This window comes from Leptinotarsa decemlineata, unplaced genomic scaffold (assembly GCF_025532065.1).
Source record: "Leptinotarsa decemlineata unplaced genomic scaffold, Ldec_3_MD MMD2_tig00004307_RagTag_RagTag, whole genome shotgun sequence".
NCBI classification, from domain to species: Eukaryota; Metazoa; Arthropoda; class Insecta; order Coleoptera; family Chrysomelidae; genus Leptinotarsa; species Leptinotarsa decemlineata.
Window position 1 is genome coordinate 7,795,483 of NW_027412606.1, and position 13,322 is coordinate 7,808,804.

Genomic DNA, 13,322 nt, shown 5'->3' on the forward strand with positions numbered 1-13,322 from the left:
TGGAAGATTCCCACGTTTTTGTGTGAAGATAGATAAATAGAAAGCCAGAACTTGTCTTTTCCAAAAATTACTTTTTCCAAGAAATATACCTTTTTAAAGTCAAACAGTGTTGTTTTCGAGAACTCTTTACTTTCAGGTTATTCAATGTTCATGTGTAGTAATTGTTTCGATGGGCCTTCATTTCCAGTTTGTATTTGAAAGAAATTTCTGTGCATGATCTGATATTTTTGCAAATAGTTTTTCTGAAGATGAAGGAATCCAAAATGTTATTTTTTCCTGACGACATTAGCATTGTGTATCAATTAGGTAGCTATTCAAGTGTCCATGACTCAAACCACTTTCAAGTTTTGTGGAATTCTTAAAATCTGTTTTTCATCACATTGAATTTCAATGTCTTGAAGGAATCTTGATAAGGAGAAAAACAGAAGAATGTTATCACAGAGTGAGTTTCTTTTTTGATGCAGTTTCTGAAAGAAATCCAGTTTTTTGTTCGAAAGTTGGGGCTATGATCGAAATTATACAAATAATAATACACGAAACAACAACTCCAACTGGTCAAAGTATTAGTCATTTTGAAGTTCAGAAAATATTTTGAACCAACCAAGGCACATAATAATTTGTTACTATTTTCAACAGATAGAAATAAACGTTTATGTAAATACTTGGAGTCTAGGTAGCTGATATCATAGATTGAACTCAACTCAAGAGTGAATCATTTCACAATAGTATAAATTAATGAACAGAACTCTAAAACTCATTTAATGAAAGTCTGAAAGATACATATCGTTGAAATCGTGACAAAGCGAGATATATAGCGACAACACCACGAAATTACCCAATATATTTATAATCACATTAACCTATATATTCATTCGTTTGTTCGATACTTTTTATTCTTTCTCAAGCTACACATTGTTAAGTTCCTCTATATTTGGAGTTGGAGTTTATGAATAGGTGATACCTAGTATACAAACTGCATAAGTAGGACTTCTTATTTTTTATTTTTGCTTCTAAAAGTGCAATTTTTGTTTTTTTAATTCAGACATAAGCAGTTCGTATTCAAGAATGACTTCTTTGTGAGATTTTTACTTAACAGTTTTACAACACCACACTTGTTTCACTATGCACTATATATTTTTCAGGCGTGTATATACCATTATTAACAGTTCTGTTATTTGTCTGACATTGCTTGTATATGGCTATCTATTCATTAGGGAAAAGATGTTCGAAATGTCTACCAGCTTCTCCTACATAGGCGATCCCTCTTCTGAACGTTTTTTGTCGAATTAATTAGTTCAATAGGAGTAAGCGAAGCAAAACTTTGCATTACTGCCGCTTCCAATTCGTATCTAGAATTGGTCGTCAAAAATAAGATCTTTCAACCTTCTCCAGAGGTGAAAGTCCGTAGGCGTTTGGTCCGGTGATTTTACCCGTGAAACCCCTGCCCACACACTAAATCCAAATCTTCCTTGACTTCTCTGCTCCACAATAGAATGAGGATTTGGTTGTATGAGAATTGTAGCGGTTGGAAATGGCGGCACTGCTCACATAGCTTCGTCTGTCCAAATTCATTTTAACGAAAAATCACTCACTTGTAACTCGGAAACTTTCCAGGAAGCACTGGAAAAAAGCCATACAGCATTCTAAATCTCCTGGTCTGAATTGATGAACTCTTCTGGTCCTGTATGGCTTGAATTTGTGTTGTTACATAACGTCAGTATTTGGTAGGCCTGTCGATATTTTCAAATTTCCCGTTGAGGTTTTGGAGTTATTCTCCTGAAACGACTTACCCCTTATCACTATTTGATTCATATAATTAACCACCATCAATTGGTTGTGTCGTAATCTCACGAAAATATCTCTAAAAGGTTGCTTTCTCTGTGGATAGCTCTCGTGATACAAATTGCTCGCTGCTTCTGCATTTTACCCGGTTTATATTAAGGAGACTTTTCCGTGTTAGGAATCACACGTTAAAAGGTAAGACCTCGTTAGTCCTTAGCTCGCACAAATTTCGACTTCTGAGGGTTGTCGTTCGTAGGGGTATGATAGTTAGTTAACGAAAAAACATATTTTAAACATATTTCAAACATAACATATCATATCGCAATTTTCATAATTCTCATAGGTACTTCATTGAGAATATGTTTGAAAATTAAACAAAATCAATAATTGAAGAGCGTTTTTACTGCCTAAATCGAAATTAAACAGCTACCAGTAAAGATTTTCACTCTGTTTTATCGCCGTATCGTCCAAAGCCTACTTGATCAAAAAGTGCGTTGCAAAGTCTACATGAAAAAACCTGAAATCTCTGTATTTCAAAGATGACTCTAGCAAAACATCAAGTGTCCTACAGTTTTGAAAGGTTATTTCAAGCGCTATTGAAATATGCAGAAATATATAAGGTGTTTCATTGAAAAAAAAGTTTTCCATCAATAACTATTGATATCTCATTTGAAAAAATAAGTTTTTCACATCATTGAATTCTAAGAAACAGTGCTCTAGGAATTTTCTCATTGAAATAAGAAATGTTTGACAGGAAAAAAGTTACAGCAACTTTTTCAGAATGCACGATATATATCGATAAGCGATTTCCACCATCGAGTTTCTCATAAAATTTGACCCCAAGACATAGCCATCTGTTTTCATCTATCTAGTTTGAAAATAAGGGTTGCCTTTCAGTTAAAAGTGTCCAATTTGGGTCCACTCTGTACATACATTCAAAGTTCAAAAACAGAAATATCTATTCATGAGATTCCATGATTTGCGGAGATTTTCTCCTAAAGAAAGCTTTGTTACCATCAACTTTCCACTGGCAGGTTTATACTTACGAACAAAATGCCACTTATTACAATCTCCATGTATTATTTAATCACAGTGGAACTACCAATACTGGACATTACAAGACACGACATGTTTCAACCTTCTTTGGTTGTTTCAGACTATTAAAGATGCCTGTGAAGTTCATGTTTTCAGTCAGGTGATAGGCTCCTTTTTGGATTCAATCTATCATCTTCAGAGTAGAACTTGTTCGCTATATTTCAAAAAAGGTTATGATAATATATGAGCTTGATGGAAGCATTGAAAGGTGTGTACTAAATATAGTGTTTGAAATATCTGAGAGTCTATCTTTGATGTTCCAATGAATACTATTAGGTTTTGTCTTTTTTAATGTTGTGTGTTTTTGTAGCTCATTATCTCGATAAATATTAACTGTCGTGATATACACCGATCGATAGAGAATGTTGTAATTTATACTTTGATGCTGTTTATAAATCAACCAGGCATTTGGTATTGATACTGTTAATGAACGGCACTGTGCGACGTTGCTTTGGGAGTTTTGTTCCGGAGATTTAAACCTGGAAGATCACCTCCGAAATGGACGACATACAGTTATCCAGAACGAGGATAATGAGGACCCTGGCGGAAACTGACTCGTCACAAACGGTGCGTGGGACGGTGGAAGCTCTCATGTCGTTTTTAATGGTTTAAAACGTTTTGCAAAGGACAAAAAGCTCGAAAAGTGTGTCCCCACGATTTGAACTATCCACAGAAATTGTCACATTTCGAAGTATGTTCTTTTGCAGAACCAAAACGATCCAAAAGAGTGGTTGGACACCCAGGCACTTCTCAAAGGCAAAAAACTTAGAATACTGTGTGGTGGTCAGCAACTGCTGTGATAGACTTTAACTTTCTACAACCGGTAAATTGGTTAAGGTTTTCGCGGCTAAGATGAAGGCCAATGACTAGTCATCAATGATCCATCAGGATGAATAGACCTCTGAAGAGCTGTATCAGGAAGACTCGGGAAGAGCTGTATCAACTCGACGTAAAGACCCGAAAAATGATGCATCTCTATAGGAGTTTGCATCCCAAATCATCCGTTCCACGGTTGTACTTCCCCCGACAACAGGAAGGCCGTGGACTTTTGAGTTTGGAGTGTCTATATGAGAGAATGGTACTGGATATAGCCTGTAAAGTCGTCAGGAGTTTGGATTCCCTTCTCTGCATGGTTCGTGACCATTAGAGAGCAGGATTTGGAGCATTTCTCTTTAGGGCAGCTGCCCGAGCAGCTGATGAACTCGGTTTAGTTTTCGACACTGAACGAGGTGACCACAACTCTATCACCCAGTTGGAACCCGTTCAGCATAAAGCTCATATAAAAGCCGCAGAGACTACCTCACTCCTGAGGGAACGCAAGGATAAGCCAATGCATGGGTCTCCTTCAATAACATTGAAGACCTTGACTTATCAAAGCGCCTGACTTTTGCTTTCCTCAGGTCGAGTGGGCTGAAGTCGGAAACTGAGGGGTTCATCATGTCTTGCCAGGATGGTGTCTTCAACACCTCAGTCTACCACAGTCACGTGATGGGTGACGAGGTTCCTGACACAAGGTGCAGGGCCGCGAGGCGCCAAAGACCCTGAAGCACTTGCTATCAACATGTCCAGTATATGCGGTCTCGGCATATATCCATCGACATAACGCGGCCCTAAGAGTGCTATATTTTCATCTACGGCGCTCTCACGGTATTGAAGAGACACCGGTGTTGCCCTTCGCTCCGGGGGATATTGAATCCGTTGTGGGGAACGAGAAGTGCCGAATTTATTGAAACTATTCGTTTCCCACCCTCAAACTCATACAAGCTAAAAAGCCTGATGTAGTCCTTCTCGACCACCAGAGCAAGACGATATTTGTCGTGGAGTTTTCAGCTCCTGGTGAGACGAATATCGTCCGAAAAAAAGAGGAAAAACGGATAAAATATCAATATTTTCTTGCCGCAGTGAGACAGAAATCTTATGCGGACAGATGCAGAAAGCTGACATTCTTGCTCACTGCGCTTGCTCAGGGTACATGGTTCTCGGACCCAATAATCACTCCACACGGAGTGGGGATGGTCGTTGGTTGATAATTCTGGCGCGCCCTCCCGAATGTATCAGGGCTTCGGGGGATAGCGCCTGACCAGCGCACACTACGGCAGAAAACAAATAATGATAAATCTATTGCCTATCATAAATACCAAGGAATCAAAAAAAATGTTACACGAGAGAGAGAGAGAGAGACAGGGAGAGAGAGAGAGAAAAAAATGTAGGTATCTGATGTGTAAATGGCTTTTGGTTCAGATCGCGAATTTGCATTCGCATCTGCTCTTCCATCAATGTCGAAAATGTATAAAAATTAAATATTATATTATATTAGGGCATGAAGACAAAGAAACAAGGAAAGAAAAGGATTCTTGCCGCGAACCTAGTTATTCTGAATGCTGAACAGATGCTGTTTGAACATACTTTTAAAAACATTTTCTGACATGTTAAAACAATTGTTTTTTCATTTATGGCGATAATTTACTGTAGACGAGATATTATAGGAGAAAGATTGTTTGAATATTTCCTTTTTTATGTACAAGAAAATTTAACACTGTTTTTTACGAAAATTCAGGTTATGAACATCTGTTCCGGTGATACCTTGAGATATGTTTCGACACATTGAGACATGTGAGATGTTGAAAGAAAATATAAAATAAAATAAAATCAGTATATGCATTAGGAGAGTCCTTGAATTCATTATGAACATGTCACTCGTACTAAAATACAAAAAATTGGTTGAACAAAGAAATTGCAAGAAAATCAGGAGAAATGAAAGATATATTAATCATTTGACAATGACTTTGTGACCTCCGAAAATTTGACAATACTGATGGAGGTCACAGAAACCCTTCATCACGAGGATTTATCTATATATGAGGAGAATATATTTCTTTCATTTATAAAAAAATTCGAAATGAAAAAATGTCTCTCCTTTTATGATGATCTTGCTATTTTGTGTTTTTCTCGAAAATAATTTCTATAAATTGCAATCTGATTCGAGTGAGCACCGATGTCTAGACCTCAAACGCAGTTTCATTTCGAAATTTGCCACGCCACTGTTTAACTAACTTGCAGACAACTCTTACAAGGATATGAAAGACATAAATAACTTCAGGTGGACACCCGTTTTTTCAAGCCGACTACAAAGCTACAAATATTAAGAGTGATAACGAGATGTACAGGTACAATTATAAGAAATGAAGAAGTTCTCCGATCCGCCCACAAGTTCCTTCATTTATACACAAGACGAGAAATGGAATCGATATATGAGTACTATTGATTAATGTTCAGTTATTCTTTCGAATACAGTCTTATGAATTTTGTTTTCTTACAAAACCACAACGCCCACAATAGTTTTCGCTGGTGTCAAAGCTATTTCGAGGGTTTTTTTACCGTGAACTGCACATTTTTATGCCTGACGTTTCGTTTACTATTGCGGTAAGCACCATCAAAGACGATAAGGTTACGGTCGAAGTGCTCGATTTGTTCTCAACGCAGAAACTATAATGTTGGAGTTTGTCTCCGGTATTTATGACTATTGATGGGCGTGACTTCGTTTCTCTCGAATAGATTAAATGACCTTGTTTGTGTACAGTTCAGGACAGGTAGCCAGATCATACAAATGTTCATTGCCTCTTCCTTTCTATTGAAATCACCCCTGGGTTGATGAATATCTATCGCTTCTCTATATAATGCATTTCTTTAATGTTCCCCTCCTTTTATTTTTTGAACGGGTCAACTGAAAAAAATTTAAATTTGCAATAATGAAATTATTGCTTGAATACCTTATTTTGAAGTGAAACTGACAGATAAAACTTTCAAAATGGCGACTGGACGCCATCTAGGAAGAAAAAATTGAATGGAAAGGGGGTCTTGTGATACATCTTTTTGAAGCTCCTGACAAATGCTTTCAATAATTGCCTGAATACATTGACATTTAACTACATAATATGAGGTAATAAGCTTGAAGTCAGTTCAGAAGATGCTCGAAATGGTTGCCTTGAACTTCTTGACATATGAACAGTCTATCCGATATTTCACGCCGAACACTTTCGAACACAGTACGTCAATATCTCTACATATATTTATACATACATATATACATATACACACATCGGAAAAGTCTAGGGATATTTTTAAAAATGGCAATAATTTTTTTTTAGATCGCTCTAGGGAAAAAAAGTTGACGGGTAATTATTAAACGAATGTAACTTACAACAAAATTTATTAAATAGTCAAAAATACTGAGTGCGCATATAAGCAAAACTAAAAAAAAATATGGCTCTTCTTTGGCACCCCGAAAAAAAATCATAATACAAAAAAAATTGGAATCAGTACAAAGTATGGCCTCCACGCTGGTTTATTACGGCCCTACATCTATCGTGCATCGACAAAATGAGATTGTCAATGTCTTGTTGAGGTACATTTGCCCATTCAGCGATTAAAAGCTCTCTCAATTGAAACGTTGTGTGAATGTTCCCCATATGCGGAGTAATTCTTCGTTGAAGCATGTCCCACACATGTTCGATGGGTTTCAGGTTTCACTCAGGTTTCAGTCAGTCACTAGACGCGCGACATGTGGACGAGCATTATCGTGCATTAGGTGGAAGTTTTCACCAACAGCACCAGCAAACGGACGGACGATAGGTAGAAGAATGGTGTCGAGGTACTGTCGAGCTGTGAGGGAGCGATTTGGAAAAACGAGATCGGTTCTGCCGCCGATCATGATTCCGCCCCATAGCATTACTGTACCACATCTGTATGTGTGGACTTCCTGGACGTGTCTCAAACGTTCATTACTTCCAGGTAGTCTCCACAGTCTTACTCGACGAGAATCTGAATGAAATCCAAATCTGGATTCGTCTGTAAACAAAACTGTGGCCCAATCATTTGCATCCCAGTTTTGATGTTCTTGACACCACACTAATCTTCTACCGCGATTGCCTCTCGACAAAGGTGGACATCTAAGTGGCCTTCTGTTGTGGAGATCTGCTTCATGCAGTCGATTTCTGACAGTATCACGACCAATGGTTACCTGGTGCGTCTGCTGCAACACGTTAACCAACTCAGGTGCTGTGATTGTCGGTTGTCTTCTTGCGGTTAAGACCAAAAATCGGTCTTGAACTGCAGTTGTAGCGTGTCCTCGCCCTGGATGTTGTTCGGCTGGACTGCCAGTTTCACGGAAACGCCGCCACAATCGACTGATAACACTTTGGGAGACCCTCAAACGAAGAGCTACATCATTTTGTCGCATGCCACCTTGAAGAAGCCCTACAGCTCTATTCATCTCAGCCAATGGTAAGTGATGGCGTTCCATGTTAAAGCACAATATTTCCAGTTCAATTGCTGAGCAAGAACTGCATAGAAAGTACAAACTCGACACTTTCTGATTATTCATTTTAGCCGAAAACCTACAGTTTGTAAAAAACTTGATAAAAGATTAGTTACCGTTTTTGCAGGCTTTGTTCAACCCATAGAAATCTACAGGGTGGTCGAGTGTACCAATTTAATCAAAATTAAACGACTTCATGCATTTACTTTTATGATATTTAGTATGTGTTAAAAATATCCCTAGACTTTTCTGATGTGTGTATTTATTAGTCTCTACCGTATATCCAATATTTCTTCTTCTTCAAATAGCCCCATAAAAAAGTCCAAAGGTGTCAAATCTGACGAGCGGGCTGGCCATTCTCTAGGATATCGACGGCCAATCCAACGACCGGGAAAAGTAGTATCCAAATAGTTTTTAACTTTTGAGTGATGTGGTGGTGCTCCGTCTTATTGGAATACAATTTTCATATCGAATTCATTAGGATTCGCTTCGTCGATTTCAGTGATGAGACGGTCAACAGTAATTTCTAGCATATTCAAATACAGTTCACCTGTTAAATTTTGATTAATAAATAGATGTCACACAATATGGTTTCCGAAAATTCCTGGCCAAATGTTAATTTTTTCTGGATATTAGTTATGTGTTTCCTGGAAAGTGTGAGGGTTGGTGTCACTTCAATAACGTCAATTTTGTCTGTGAATTTTGACATTTAAAAAAAATTTACATTCGTCACTAAAACAAATATTGTGGAGATAGGTAGGATGCCTTGCAATGGTTTCCGTCAATATTTCGCAAAATTATGTTCTTCGATCAGGGTCTTCTTCAGTTAACCAGTGAACCATTTCAATTTTGTATGGATGATACCTATTCCTCTTCAAAAAGGAGACAACTCACAAACATTCGCGATGGAATAAGTAGATTGTTCAGGATTTACTACCATCTCACCAATTATTTGCACTTGCTGTTCTTCCGGAATGGACGGATGACCTGGGGGCTTTTTGTTATTTACACTACCGGTAGCAAGTTCCCTCAAATATTTTCTACAGATAGGACGATTCGGAAAACGTTCATTAAAAATCCTTTCGGTCTCGTGAAAGTTACGCCTCGCACCATAAATAAAAATCTCTTCAATTTCATTTTCCAATGGACGAGAAATGACCATTTTAGAGATTGTTGACATGGTACCTTTCTATTAGTAAAACCGAAAACTAAATGAGAATATTCTAAGTGAACAATGAAGTTCATTGTTGTACTGACATTTTTTGTCGTTTTTATAAACATAAAGTAAATTAACAAACCTTATCGGGTTGTTAATTTACTTAATTTATGGGTCTTCACGAAATTATCAAATGGTTCGCCATTTTGTTGTAGGTGAAGATATTGACTTCAATTCTAAGGTTGTAAAGTATTCGTCAGGAGCTTCAAAATGGTGTGTCACAACACCCTCCTTTCCATTCAATTTTGTTTTCCAGATGGCGCCCAGTCGCCATCTTGTGAGTTTCACTTCAAAATACAGTATTCATGAATTAATTTCGTTATCCCAAATTTCAATTTTTTTAGTTGACCCGTTCAAAAAATAAAAAGGGGAGACATTAAAGAAATCCACTGTATATACTTTGATAGTAATTTTGAGTTAAATCTAGTATTTATATATCTTTGAATGAGAAAATGTGAGTGTCTTCTTTGAGAACATGGTTCGACTACACCTGATTTGTCGGTTTGCTCGATGAGTAAATTTCTCTTGCGAGTTTTACTGCCCATACTTCTTGTCATGGCTCCAATGTAGACCGACCCGCAGCTATACAGGAGCTATACCTACCGGCTATACTTATGGTATCACTAAGGCTCTCTGGGATCCTCTCTCTGATGGTTTCCGTTGGTCTAAATATTGGTTTCACGTCGAGTTTCTTTCGTGGCGAGTACCAGCTGCTTATGCTGGTTTGCTGTACACTCTATGTTCCAATGTTTCTGTTAAACAATAATTTCCTAAGCGGCTATACTCCCTTGGATTTCTCGTCCCATTGTGAATTGGATTTTTAGGTTGATAAACTTTGGACGTGATAAAAAAATTGTTTACTGCCTCTTCACCATCTTGACATACCATGAATGTATGATCAACATAACGCAGCCAATAATATGGTTTCACGGCCTCTTGCTCTGAGGCCTGTTGTTCGAAATTTTCCATGAAAAAGTTCGCCACCAACGGACCCATTACGGGAACATCCGTTTTTTGTAAAAAACACCTTTCCACTGAAAATAAGTTGATTATAAATAATGAGTGGAAAGGGCGGTTATATCTGCCTGGAATAAGTCGTCAATTAGGGGTATCAACCAACCGGCACACAGTTATCTCCGGCCGTGAAAGTACACTCTTCGAGTTTTCGCTGGTATTAGCAAAGTTTGCAGTGTAGCTGACGATATGTTTTACTGAATGAATGGAGAAGAAAATGGTCGAAACGATATTCTCGAATGAGATAGTAGTAACGGGAATATCACTAATCTGTTATCGCATGAATAAAGTTGTAAAATACGTGTTTTATACGTGACTTCTCAAAGATCTAGTACTACTGCGTACATACCGGGTGATTCTCTAAGGTGGCCCACCTCTATAAATTTTTCATTATTGTAGATAGAAAAACCAATTTCAGGGGTTTTGTATTATAATTCAATTTACACTTTTTGACATATGTACTTGCTTTGCCGTACTTCCGGTTTGACCGGAAATGACCCCAACTTTCGATTTTTAAATGGGACATCCTATATATCTTCACCTATTTCGATCGAGAATGACATTCTGAATCCAACAGTACTTCACTTGTCAATTTTTGACAAATGAAATCATATTTATTCCAATTTTTATTTTTTGATCTGGAATGCCATAGATACTGTAAATCGATTCATTCTTGCTCAATCAACATGGGAAAAGTACGACTTTAAGGCTTATGACTTCACAGTCGTTTTAACAATTATTTCACAGTCCCAAATATGAATTTTTCTAGTTGAGTTGATTTTTTCAAATGGAAAAAGGTTGGCTCGTCGGCCTTTTGTGAAAAATCATTTTCTTACGAATAATTTGATGCCACACACTTCAACTTTATCTTCTCTATTTTTCTGAATAATTGCAAGAAAGTTGCAAATTAGTCCTTTAAGATTATGAATTTATAAAATGGCATCCTTCTTGAACACGGCAAAGTTCAACTTTTTCGATTGTTGCGTATATCATATTGATTAGCTGTTCCTCAGTGATGTTCTGGAATGCCACCCTTACTTTATGCTCTAGTTTTTCACGAGTAGCTGATGTTGTATTCTAAACCTGATTTTTAATTGTTCCCCAGAGAAAAAAATCTAGCGGAGTAAGATCTGGTGATCTACAATATGAAAAAGAAATAATACATTTATGTAAAAATGTGACAGCTCAAGAATGTACCTCGCAGGCCACTGAATAGGTCCATGAGTGCCAATCCACTTTTCTGGGAAGGTGACGCCATACAATTCACTTCAACATAGGCCAACACGTCTACTTCTTTATCTTCACTGACGATGAAGTTATTGGCATTTTCTTCTGGTTCATTTCGCATTTTTCTTTCCAGTTTTGGAAAATAATGCCAAGTGGGATGGCGACGATAAGGTAACCTCTGAGCATATAAATTTGAGCTGCATCAGTTGCATTCTTTTTTTTCTCCGTAAATTGGCAACATGTCAATTTTCTCGTTTTAAGTATAATTTACCATATCTAATTATAAGCTACACAACAAAAAAAAGTTACAGCATATTCATTAGCCTAACAACAGCTTCAATTGTTTTACCAAATACTTATCATTTGCTGTTAGGAATATTATTGGAGTTTTTTCCAACACCAAATCGTCATTTTTAACACCTCGACACGTGTTTCGATCACAAAGTGATCATTTACAAACTTCCCTAAGCTGACGCTGTTTATGCTATACAGGTAAACCAGGTATACTATACATACAGGTATACCACACCTAAATCAATTTTACAATTTGGCTTAGCTATTGTTTTACAATATGTTCTTATGTAATGTCTAAATTATAGTTATATATAAAACGATTTTCAGCTGTATAAAAAATAATTTCACAATATTGCCTATGTAAATTTATTTCTTCAATGTGTCCTTATGTAGTAACCAATTAACCCAATAACATTATTTTAACAAGCTATATAGTATGCTATTTGGTATTGGTCTGTCATCGTTATTCATAGTATTATTATGTTTACTTATTTCTACACTCTCATAGGCATCTAGTTGCCTGTTGTTGTTAACTTGTCTAACTAATCTTAATGAACTGAAGTCTATGGAATGGTTTTGCTGCAAAATATGATGGGCGACTGCTCATTTTTCAGGTCTCCCATATTTTAAGTGTGCTATCTGTTTCTTATATCTTACTTTAATAGATCTTTTTGTATGTCCATAATATTTTGCATCGCAGTCCTTACATTCAATTTCGTAAATTCCAGACTTTTCCGAATTCTCAACTTTGTCTTTTGGACTTCCCAAAAGGCTCTGTAGTGTATGACTTGTTTTAAAAACCATCTTCATACCTAGTTCCTTGAAAATCTTTCCAAAGTTCTTCGTATATTGGTGGTATGGAACTGAAATGTATTTATCTTGGTTTTTGTCCTTTCTGGAAGTCGAAATTTCGTTTATTCTTCTACCTTATTATGTCATCTACAATACCCCTCGAGAAACCGTTAGTGGCTGCTATTTCTTGTATTGTACGTCTTTCTTTTGTGAACCTATCATGTGTTAGAGGAAAAGTCAAACGACGATGCACTAAAAATTCAACCCAGCACGTTTGTGCTGTCCACAGTGATGTGAACTGTCAGGAATATACCTGTACGTGCTTGTTTCTTTTCTAAATATATCGTATTCTAACCCTCCATATTGGCTCCTCATCACCAAAATGTCAAGAAATGGTAGTTGTCCCTTATTTTCTAACTCATACGTGAATTTTTTTGATGGACATCTATTATTTAAAATATCATCTTGAAGATGATCACTTGGTAATTGAAACACATGTCGAGGTGTTAAAAATAATGATTTGGTGTTGGGAAAAAACTCCAGTAATATTCATTACTACACCAAAGGTTCCAAACAGTGATTCAT